Consider the following 11,529-nt stretch of genomic DNA (forward strand, 5'->3'; position numbering starts at 1 on the left):
CTATTTTTCTAGCTGAAGTTTTCTCAACTCTAATGTCACAACACACTGAATTGTTGTAATCAACTGTGAGGTGTTTCATAACTGATTTGTTTCTTCAAAAAATAGAGTAGATTAAAGATTACTACCAAATTAAAGCCACTTTCATTCACTGCCATTTTGTCAAATTTTCTTGAGTATGATAAATAAGGTAGGGGTTATAGCTGGCATGAGAATAAGAGAGGATATGTCCTTGGGAGAGTGACAAATAGAAAACTCAACTCTCAAATGTGTAGTGGTGGAAAATAAGATGATAAATGTTGCTCTGGTCCACATTTCCCCATCTTGGTTACAAAGATTTAATGAGAAACTTTGTCAAATTCATTTTGAGAATTTCCTCTCTCCATTCCTGTGACCATGACCTTGTATCAGGTTCTCATACCCTCCTTCAATGAGTATTAGAATGGATTTTTCAACTTTTTATTCCGAAAATTTTCAAACACATAGAAAAATAGTTATAATGAACATCCACATACCAACCCAGATTTAACATTTCATCTTACTAGTTTCATCTGTATATATATATATGTATATATTTTGTTCTCTCAACTACTTGCAAATAAGTCGCAAGCACCATGACAATTTCCTCCTGGGATCAGTCATCTGCTTGCTTTATCCATTAATGCTCTTCCTCTGAATTGTTCTGTATATTAGAGACCCAGTGTCTGCAAAGTAGGTTTCCCATACTCTCTGGTGACTGCGTTCTTCTTAGGTTTTGGCTAATGGGAAGCATTGGCTGGAGATAAGATGGTAAGGAGAGAAAAAAAGACAGGATATTTCTACTGCTCTTGCTGTGTTTTGGGAAGGGTCTTTGGCGCTGTTTGTCAAACAGTCCCTTTCTCCATGGTCCAAGCTTCCATTGGCAAGTCCCTGTCAATTCCCACTGGACAGCCCTGACCCCTGGGATCCAATAATACCACTTCCTCCCATTGTTCCTCCAAATCAAAAGGTAGCAGTGGCTTTCTGCTTTTGTTACTACCTGGATTCCCTCTTTTTTTATCTTGTTTGCCCTTCCAACTCTGCCGACACCTTTTTAACCAGTCCCCTGTATTGAATTCCTTTTTTTGAACTCTTTCTTGTAAGTTCGTTTTCTTTCTTTCTTTCTTTCTTTCTTCTTTCTTTCTTTCTTTCTTTCTCTCTTTTCTTCCTTCCTTTCCTCTTTCTTTTCTTTCCTTTAAGGTGGGCACTTTATTGAACTGGATTCAAGTCAGTGCACAGGTAAGCCCCAGCTGCCTCCATGCCTCAACTTCCCTCCCAGGGAGACCAAAAGCCTTCATCAGACACCTTAAGTTGGGGAGATAGAGAGGACTGTGATGGCAGACCATTCAAAATAAAACAAAAAGAACAAGTGTTAAGGCGAAGATTAAAAAAATTGGACTACGTAATTTACACAAAAGCAATGCCATCACCCTCTCCTGTGTAGACTCTGGGGAGGACTGGCCCTTCTCTTCATGGAGAAATGGGGCTGCTTTTGGGAAGGCAAGGGACTTCCTGTAACAATGCATCTCATGATATTTGGAAAGACTATTAAAAAAAGCAATGTACAATCAGTCCTCTGCCACATTGTAGAACTTTAGGGATACTTGCTCCAACCAACTGCTGTCACCTTTACTGTTCCAGCTTTTAAATCCCGAGTCAAATGCCAAAAAACAAAACAAACATGTCCCCCCAATCCAAAATCAAAACCAAAACAAAACAAATTAAAATAAGCAAATGAACAAAGAAAGCCATGTCAATCTCATCTCGTTTTCTGCACAAGTTAAGTTTTGTGTAAGGGTGTAAGGGTGTAAGGCAATGAGTCCACCTAGAAATACCTGCAGTGGATGATGGAGGGGTGGGACTCGTCGTACTCCTGTTTGCTTCCTGAGTCGCATCTGCTGGAAGGTGGACAGCGAGGCCAGGATGGAGCCACCAATCCACACAGGGTACTTGTACTCAGGCCGTGCGATTATCTTGATCTTCATGGTGTCGGGCGACAGGGCGGTGGTCTCTTGCATCTCATCAGCAATGCCGGGGGACACGGTGGTGCCCCCTGATAGCCCCATGTTGATTTTGAGGTCCTTGTGGTTGTCAACGTCACACTTCATGTTGGAGTTGAAGGTATTTTGAGGATGCCACAGGATTCCATGTCCAGGAAGGAAGACTGGAAGAGGAACTCGGGGCAGCAGAACCGATGGTGATGGCCTGCCCATCTGTCAGCTCACAGCTTCTCCAGGGAGGAGCTGGAGGCTGTGGTGGCCATATCCTGCTCAAAGTCCTGGGTGACATAACACAGCTTCTTCTTGATGTCACACATGATTTTCTGCTCAGCAGTGATGGTGGTGAACCTGTAGCCACTCAGCAGCATGCGGGGTTCCTCAGAGGCTGCACGCAGCTTGTTGTAGGAGGTGTGGATCTTTTCCATGTCATGTTTGATGGGGTACTTCAGGGTCAGGATGCCCCTCTTGCTCTGGGTCTCGTTGCCCATGTGGGAGTCCTTCTGGCCCATGCCTACCATAACGTCCTGGGGCCAGGTTTGCCCCATGATAGAGGGGAAGGCTGCCTAGGGGGTGTTGTGATCGGCAAAGTCGGCCTTGCACGTATGGGGGCTGTTGTTGACCCTGAGTGCAACATATCTTCATCCATGGTGAAGTGGTGGTAGTGCAGACCCATGAGAGCAAGGGGGCCTTTGTTTGCAGGAAGGATGCAGTCTCTGGGGTGGTGAGGTCTGTTTCCTTGATTCTGAATAACATAGCCTTTAAATTTCATTGACATTTTTCTTCTAAAAGTAAGTATTCTCTATCAACCTCAACACCATTATCACTTAGGGGAAGTAATAATATCTTCCTAATATCATCTAATACTCCAGTTCCTAGTAATGTTTCCTCACTTGTCTCCAAAATGTTTTTTATAGTGATTTCTTCAAAGTAATGCAATCAATGTTAAATCATTTTTTGATTATTATGTCTTTTCTTTTCTTTTCTCTTCCTTTCTTTTTTTTTTAAGCTTCTCTTAATCTGGAACAATTCCAGGATTTTTTTTTTTTTCCCTCTATGACATCGACTTTTTGAGGGCCCAAAGTTGTCTCCTAGAATTTTCCACATTCTAGATTTTTTCTAATTTTTTTTCCTCTTGGTGCTGCTGGACTTATTCCTAAACTTCTTACATTATTTCATAATCTGGAAGTTAGGTATAAAAGCTTGACTAAATTCAAATCAAAATTTTTTGGCAGGAATGCTTTTTAGATGTTATTTATTTCATATTGTGTCATACCAGGAAACAACATGAGTGAACTATTTAATCATTTAGGTAAGATTATGACTATTAGATCTTTTTATTTTTAATGGCTGCTAAATCTTATAAGCAGTCAATAATAAGGGCAGTTACCACTTTTGCATTTGTTTTTGGCAATTTTGTAGCCCTGTATCATAACTAACTGAATGTTAGTATTATATTTCTATGACATTTTAAGCTTATGTTTTATATGTATAGCTTAGTGACCTATGTTATTTCTATAGAATGCTATCTTGCAAATTGTACATGTTCTGTGAGTATTCATGAAATGAATGGCCAGCCATGAGATTTAGAGCAGTATGATTGCTTGCTCTTATATCTTAGTTCTTCTTTTACTGATCTTTTTTTTGCTAATCTCCTTTACTCTTAGCCTTTATATCCAGAAAAAAAAAAAAAGAAATAAGAATGGTTAGATCTAAAGTCAACTTTTTTCTGCCCATTCATATTTGTTGACTCAATATGTTTGAAAATGAACTCATCATCTTTCCTACCAAACTTGCTCTTCTCCTTTTATTGCTTAATATGGTGGTTAGCATCATTCAATGGCACCAACTCCCAGCTAAGCATGCATCTTTAGCCCTGACTGTTACTCACACCCCTTATCCAATTATTCCTCAAGGTGTGTCCATTCTGCCTTCCTGGCTGTGTCTTTCTCAATAACTTGAATCTTAACCTCATTACTCAAGTCCAGTTTTTCACCAACCCTTAAGTAAACTACTTCAGAAACTGCCCTCTCTGCTTCCAGGCTCACACCCTCAAATCTTTCTTATACATTACTTCCAGAAAGTTCATTCTGACATGCAGATATTCTCATTTCAGTTTCCTGCTTAAAGTATTTTAATTGCTCTCCATCACCTACAGGATGCAAGGCCCTCCATGTCAAGGCGCTGTTCAACTCTCCAGTGTCTCATCTCAAGGCTCTGCTTCTTGCACCCTGACCCCCTACATTAGCCCTCACATGTCACGACTCTACAACAGGCTATGCATGTTTATCGACACACTTGTATCTGCATTGTTTGCACCTGGTTACCTTTGTTGATGCTTCAATCTCAGCTAAAGATCTGTCTTTATGTGAATCCTTCTGTGATGCTCTCCAACAAAGTATTCTTGAATCCCAGTACCTAGCTCAGTGCTGGTACAAGAAGTGAGCTATAATTTCCTCCAGCTCACTGAAGGGGGTACTCAGCCACACTTCTCCCTCCAACCCTCCAAAGGCTTTCCCTGATCCATCCTTCCTCCTAAATTAGCCTCCATCCCCATTAATTACTCTTTCAGCAAAATTTTCCTGATTTGTCTAGGCTCATGATGGCTACATGGAAATATAAAGATACAAAAAATATAAAAAAACATATCACAAAGGTGAAGACTCAAGGCTTGAAGCAGAGATCCTCAGGCCAGCATCAGGGCTCTGGCCTAGACCCGTAGAGAAAGGCTGGGGACAGAAGTCTAATGAGGTCACAGAAATGATCAGGCCAGGTATGTCATCACCAGGAGTCAAGTCAAGGGCCAAAATCCAAATCAGGACATAGTAACCACAGCAGGGCTAAAGCCTGGAAAAAGTAGCCACAAGAATCTCACTGTGTTGTTCTTTTCATCTCATCTTTGGGACTGGGAGGTCAATGATGAATCTAGAAATTTGTAGTTTGTGTCATCACAAAATAGGCCTGATAATAGTTGCATAAGAAGGAAGAGTGGGCATCAGTCTTAAATTGTGGTACATTAAATAACCATTTCTTTTTCTTGAATGAATCACTCCGTCTTTTTCTGCATCATAGGCAAATGAAAAATAGGGACCTAAGAAAGAATAAAAATAAACCAATGTTGAATTTTAACAAGGCCAATTCAGAAGAATGCAAATACTATTGCATGAATCTGGGTAGGAGAAGGAAAAATGTCTTAAAAGATGATTATACAAAGAATGATAAAAATAGCAGTAGAATGTATGGGAAAATGTTACCCATGAAAAAGGAAAAAAAAAAAAGCACTATCTCTTAACTTCCTTACTTGCTTGGTATTTGGTAATCATGTCATTCTTTCTTCCTGAAATCTTCCAATGCTTTCCTAATGCATTTGGAACAAAACCCAAAATCCTTAGTATGACCTGCAAAGTCCTGGGCTCTGGCTCCTGCTGACATTTCCAGCTGCATCTCACACCTCTCTTGTCTGCCACTGGGTTCTAAGCACATAGGCCTTTCTACTGGTTTCCAAAGACACTGAGGCCCTTCTTTCCTTAGGGTCTTTTGCAGATATTTCACCTTTTTCTGGCATGGTCCCCTTGCCCCTGATTTAGTGCCAGCTTCTCCTGGCTATACTTCTCCCCACAGCCCTCAAAAGACTTTCCCCAATCCCTCTTTCCATCTAAATTAGCCTCTATCCCCATTAATCTCTCTCCTAGCAAAATTTTCCTTTATTGTGCTAATCAAAATTTGTAATCATTGGTTCATCTGGGAGGTCATTTATTTGATATTTGAGAGCTTCAGAAGTGTAGGAACCATGCCTTTTTTGCTTACAGCTAGACAGTAGGAACTCAACAGTTAAGTATCAATTGAATGAAGACAGAAAGGGAAGATGAAAAAATGGACTGGTGTAATCATCTTTGCGGCACAGGCTCCTATTTATCCCTCAATCTCTCTCACTATTATCTTTTCTTCATTAGTAATAGAGTCTCAATCTTGACTCAAAAACACTCTTGACCAGAAGAAGACTACATTTCCCCAGACTCTTATGCAGCATGTTATAGGTCTGTGACTAAGTACTGGTTAACAAGATCTAAGGGGAAATAGCATTTGCAACTAATGAGAAAGATCTTTGGAGGGGAGTTGTATGTCTCATTCTTTGACCTCTCATCCTTTCTATTGGTTGGAGTAAAGACATGATGGTTGGAATGCCTGCAGCCAAAGTGACATGAGGTGGCATGCAAAGAGTAACATAGCACGAAGTAGAAGGACCCAGATCCCCAAGGATTTTGTGGAACAGAGCTGCCATATTAGGTTGGTTCTATGGAATTGTGACAGCTGTACCTTATCCTAATGGGTAAGCACAGGTAAGGTGTTGTGGCATAGGAAATGGGGCTTAAGGAAATCTGAGTGGAGTTTTGAGAACATTGACATTAAAAGGTGGAAGGACATTCCATGGATAACATGCTCCATTCATATATGCACTAAGTAATGAAGTAGCATGGCGTATTTAGTTAATGATAATTGGAACTCTAGGATCATTAATATACAAGAGCTAGAGCAAGAGCAGTTTATAAATAAACAGTTTACAAAACCAGATTTTAAACACATAGAAGATTGAAATTGTGGCAGAGACTACTTCCAAAATCCACGTTCCCCTTCCTTCCCAACTCTGGTGTGATTATTCATAATTATGAAATATTTCCACTTCTCCTCCTTTTGTTTTTGTTGTTGTTGTGTTTTTTTTGTTTTGTTTTGTTTTGTTTTCTAGTAGGGGGAAGGGAGGAGCAGAGGGAGAAGGAGAGAGAGAATCTTAAGCAGGCTCCATGCCTGCTCCAGTGTGGAGCCAGACTCATGGCTCAATCTTACAATCCTGAGATCATGACCCAAGCTGATGCTTAACCCACAGGGCCACCCTGGCGTCCCTCTCCTTTTGATAAATGATAAAATTGCACTTTTTCTGTCCCTTTGTAGGTAGATTCACTATGTGACTTGCTTTGGCCAATAAAATGTAAATTTTAAGAACTAGAGTAAGACTCATGCTCTCTCTCTCTCTCTCTAGTATGATGACTGGAAATGTTTCTGGTAGTGGTTTTGGGTTCCAGAGTGAAAATACCATGGATCAGAGCCCTAACAATCCAGACTGGTTATGTCATGGGAGAGGAAAATAAGCCTTTGTTGTTCTAAGTCTTGAAGATTTTGATTGTTACTGCCGTTTTACTTAGAGTGGCAGTGTACTTAAATGAGATAAGCTTTTTCAGGCTCTTTTGCAGCTAGGCATTGTCAGATAACTGTTTGCTGCAAGACCCAGTACAAGGATTGTCTTTAACTCCTGGGAAGACTGCATAAAGGAAGTCCCATAACCGCGAGGATCCTTTTTGCCCTTCTGCTTGTCCTTTTTTCTGTCATCTGGAATTCAGGCAACAATCTCTGACATTCAGAGAAGAGACCATGAAGCAATGCAATTTCTTATAAAACTAAACATGTGTCTACTGTAGAACCCAGTAATTGTCCTCTTGGGCATTTATCCTAGAGAAATGAAAACTTATGTTCATGCGAACACCTGTCCATGAATGCTCAAAGGTGTTTTATTCATAATAGTAGAAAACTACAAACAACTTAGAATTTCAACAGGTGAATGGTTAACCAAATGGCACACACAGGTCTATACCGGTCTATACAGGTCTATACTTAGCAATACAAAGCAAACAAGCTCTTGATACATGAGATATGCAACAACCTAGGTGACTCTCCAGAGAATTCTGCCAAGTGATAAGCCTCAAATGTAAACTACTACATGATTCCATTTATACAACATTCTCAAAGTGATAAGATTATATATACAGGGAACAGATTAGCATTGCAACTTGTGCTGATGAAAATGTCTATCTTTACTATTATTACTGTCAATATCCTGGTGTGAGATTCTACTATAGATTTACAAGATGTCACCATTGGGGAGAACTGGGTAAAGGGCACATAAGATCTCTCTGTATTAGTTTTTACAATTGCATGTGAATCTAAAATTATCTCAAAATTTTTCATTAAAAAAACAAAAAGAATTAAGAAAGAAAAAAGAAAAACCCGCTGAAGTCAGATTTCTCACAGATGAGTTAAAAAAAGATGAGTTAGGCTGGAGTCTTTGGGTTATTGCTGGTTGGGGGATTCCTAACAGCAAGGGGGGTGAAATGTTGGTGGTGAGAGCTGAGGAGGGGTGAGGAGGGTCAGCAGGAGTGGGTCCTCAGAGCAGGGCAAGGGGGAAGCACTTACAGTCCTTTGAAGGGCTCACAAGGTTACCCTCTGATGGAGTCAGAGGATTTTGAGGTAAGTTCAGCCAGAAAAGGGGTGAGAGCCAGCAGACAGAGGATCTCAGAAGCAGCTACTTGTAAGAGAGGCCCTCATCCCTTGTCAATTCCCACAGCAGAAGAGCTGGTGTGAGGTTCTCAATCTGGACTGCTCATTACTATCACCTGAGAGCTTTCGAAAGTATTGCTACCCAGACCTCACCCCTAGACACCTCATCTTGAGTCTGATGGACTCTAAGGCCCATGTTACACTACCTCCCAAAGACATGATACAGGGCATCTCCCTTACAACTCCCCCTCTCCCATTTGGGGTACCAGTCACCCATCAAAGATCACTGGGGAGCCAGAACCCAAGGTCTGTCTTCAAGACCAAGCCACTAGCCATGGGTTCCTGTGGCTTCTCTGCACTGAGTGGAGACATATGACAACACAGACAGAGGCTAAGAGATCGCAAGAAAAACATGATAAATGAAAGTCATACAGTGGGAAACGGGAGGATCGCCTGGAGGCTTGAAGGGCTTAGTTTGCATGCGCACAAGGAATGAATTATTAGGGATAGCAACAATAGGGCTTCCTCAGAAATGGAAGATGCTTTTTACTAAACATTACTTAGAACAAATCTCATATCATACCTTAATGTTTACAAAGGAGACAGAGGGAGAGAGGGCAGGAAGGAACAGATTTCCCAGGGGAGGAAATTGCAACGAGAATAAGTAATCTGGATCAAGCCAGAGCATGTTTGAGCAAAAAGGATACCCGAGGACAGAGGAAACTCTAAGGATAAGATAGGATTTTACATAGCAGGATACCCAAACGAGATTGATTTTCGACTATTTTATTTTATTTATTTATTTATTTTTTATTTGACAGAGAGAGAGATCACAAGTAGGCAGAGAGGCAGGCAGAGAGAGGAGGAAGCAGGCTCACCGCTGAGCAGAGAGCCCGACACGGGGCTCGATCCCAGGACCCTGGGACCATGACCCGAGCCGAAGGCAGAGGCTTAACCCACTGAGCCACCCAGGTGCCCCTGATTTTCGACTATTTTAAAGTGGGGACTGTCGTCTAGAGCAAGAAGTTCGGTAAATGAATACTATTTCCTATAGATTCTGATGCTCAAAGACTTTTCCCAAGTTCAGAATAAATATTTTTAAGTGAAAGACAGCTTCAACTCCCAACCATAGGGAAATGGTTGGGTAAATCCCAGTGCACAGCATGAGGAATAATATGCTACCTTTACAAATGACGCCCATGACAGGAACCAGGAGAACACAGACCGATCGGGTTAAATAAAGAAAGCAAGACACAAACTGTGTGTGCTTTCAACTATGTGCGAAGCATGTATTTTCTTTTATACTTCTTCACTTTACATTTCTAAATTTCCATCAAGGAGTATATATTATTTTAATAATAAGAACCAAAAACAAATGTTGTTTATAATCTGATAGCCTTCTTTCATGTTTTATATCCTTCTTTCCCCACCAACGTGTTCACAGAAGCACGTTGATAGCACTACAAAGTTCTTAGCTACTGATCTCTCCCTCAGCTATAGGCACAACTATTTACTTATTTATTTTAACTTTTTATTTCTTTAAAAGATTTATTTATTTATTTGGGAGAGAGAGGTAGCAAGAGAAAGCACAAGCAGGGAGGAGAGGGGGAAGCAGTCTCCCCCAGGGAACAGGGAGCACGATGCAGGGCTTGATCCCAGGATTATGGGATCATGACCTGAGCTGAAGGCAGAGGCTTAACCCACTGAGCCACCCAGGTGCCCTGACACTGGTATTTATTACTCAGGCTTCCTTCTCCCAGTGCTGCCCTTGCCAAGCGTTTTATGCCTCCAGTGGCTTTTTTCTGAAGATACTCTATCGGCTTCGGGGAAGTCTCTGAGAATACCTCAACTACTAGGTGGGCATCCTCCAACATTTAGCACATACTCTTTTCCATACAGTTTGTATTAGTTTTCTCCTGCTGAGTAACACATTAGTACCAACTTGGTGGTTGAGAATAATTCTTTTATCCATGTTTGCTGTGGCTCAGGAATCCAGGTATGGATTAGCTGGGTCCTTGGCTCAGGGTGTCTCAAGGCTGATATTAAAGAATTGGCTAAGGCTGTGATCTCTTCTGAGGCTCAGGGTTCTTTTCAAGATCAATTTTTGTTGTTGTTGTTTTGTTGTTGTTTGTTTGATTACTTTGCTAAAATTCAGTCTTTCTGAGATTTTGGGACTGACCCACATTTTCCTGTTTTTTTTTTATTGACTAGGAGTCACTTTTAGCTACCAGAGGCCACTTCTATGTGACCCTCTCACAGCATATCAGCTAACTTCTTCAAGGCCAGTGGAGAGTAGCAGTTGCTGCTTTGTGTCTCTTTTAGAGACACCTGATTAGGTCAGGCCCACCCAAACTAACCCTTTGGTTAGCTTGAAGTTGACTGAATAAGGTCCTGGTTCACACCTACAAAATCCTTTCACCTTCGCCACATAATTTAACCTAATTATGAAAGTACTATCCTATCATAATCACAGGCCCTTCCCACTCAAGAGTAAGAGATCGTATAGAGTGGGTATACCAGGGGTTATGTCTTGGGGCCCATGTTAGAATTTTACCTTCCACAAGGTTATAGAAGTAAATTAAGGGTACTGCAAATACTGAACTCAAATTAACTTAACATATATTCTAACTGAAATTCATAATAAAAATAACACATTCTTTTTTTTTTTAAGATTTTTTTTTTTTTATTTATTTGACAGATCAAAAGTAGGCAGAGAGGCAGGCAGAGAGAGACAGGAGGAGGAGGCAGGCTCCCTGCTGAGCAGAAGGCCCGATGCAGGACTCGATCCCAGGACCCTGGGATCATGACCTGAGCCGAAGGCAGAGGCTTTTAACCACTGAGCCACCCAGGCGCCCCAAAAATAACACATTCTTAATACATCATATGCCATTTTTTGGTGCACATTTCAGCATTGTCTTGCAATTTGTGTTTGTTTAAAGAATTTCCCAAGAATGTACCATAAGCTACTTTTAAAAAACGAAAGTACATTTGCAATAGTTATCTCGGGTAATCTGGTTCTCTCGAGGCTATAAAACCAATGAAGGAATAAAAGAATCAACCGAAGAACCAAACACAGCCTGGAAATAAATCAGAGGCAAAGGAGAATAAAGGAATATTTACCATTTTTCACCTGGTGGGGGGAATACATTTCAGATTTCCGTTTAACACAAAAGTACTGCTGCTAGAAAAT

The 11,529-nt window shown here is 40.9% G+C and overlaps 1 pseudogene; it reads right to left on the reverse strand.

Moving 5' to 3' along the window:
* Positions 1-1,840: 1,840 nt before the first annotated feature.
* Positions 1,841-2,524, reverse strand: LOC111140695 (annotated as a pseudogene).
* Between the last annotated feature and the right edge of the window lie 9,005 nt (positions 2,525-11,529).

Source organism: Enhydra lutris, unplaced genomic scaffold (genome assembly GCF_002288905.1).
Source record: "Enhydra lutris kenyoni isolate GAN:26980312 unplaced genomic scaffold, ASM228890v2 scaffoldscaffold1, whole genome shotgun sequence".
Lineage (NCBI taxonomy): Eukaryota > Metazoa > Chordata > Mammalia > Carnivora > Mustelidae > Enhydra > Enhydra lutris.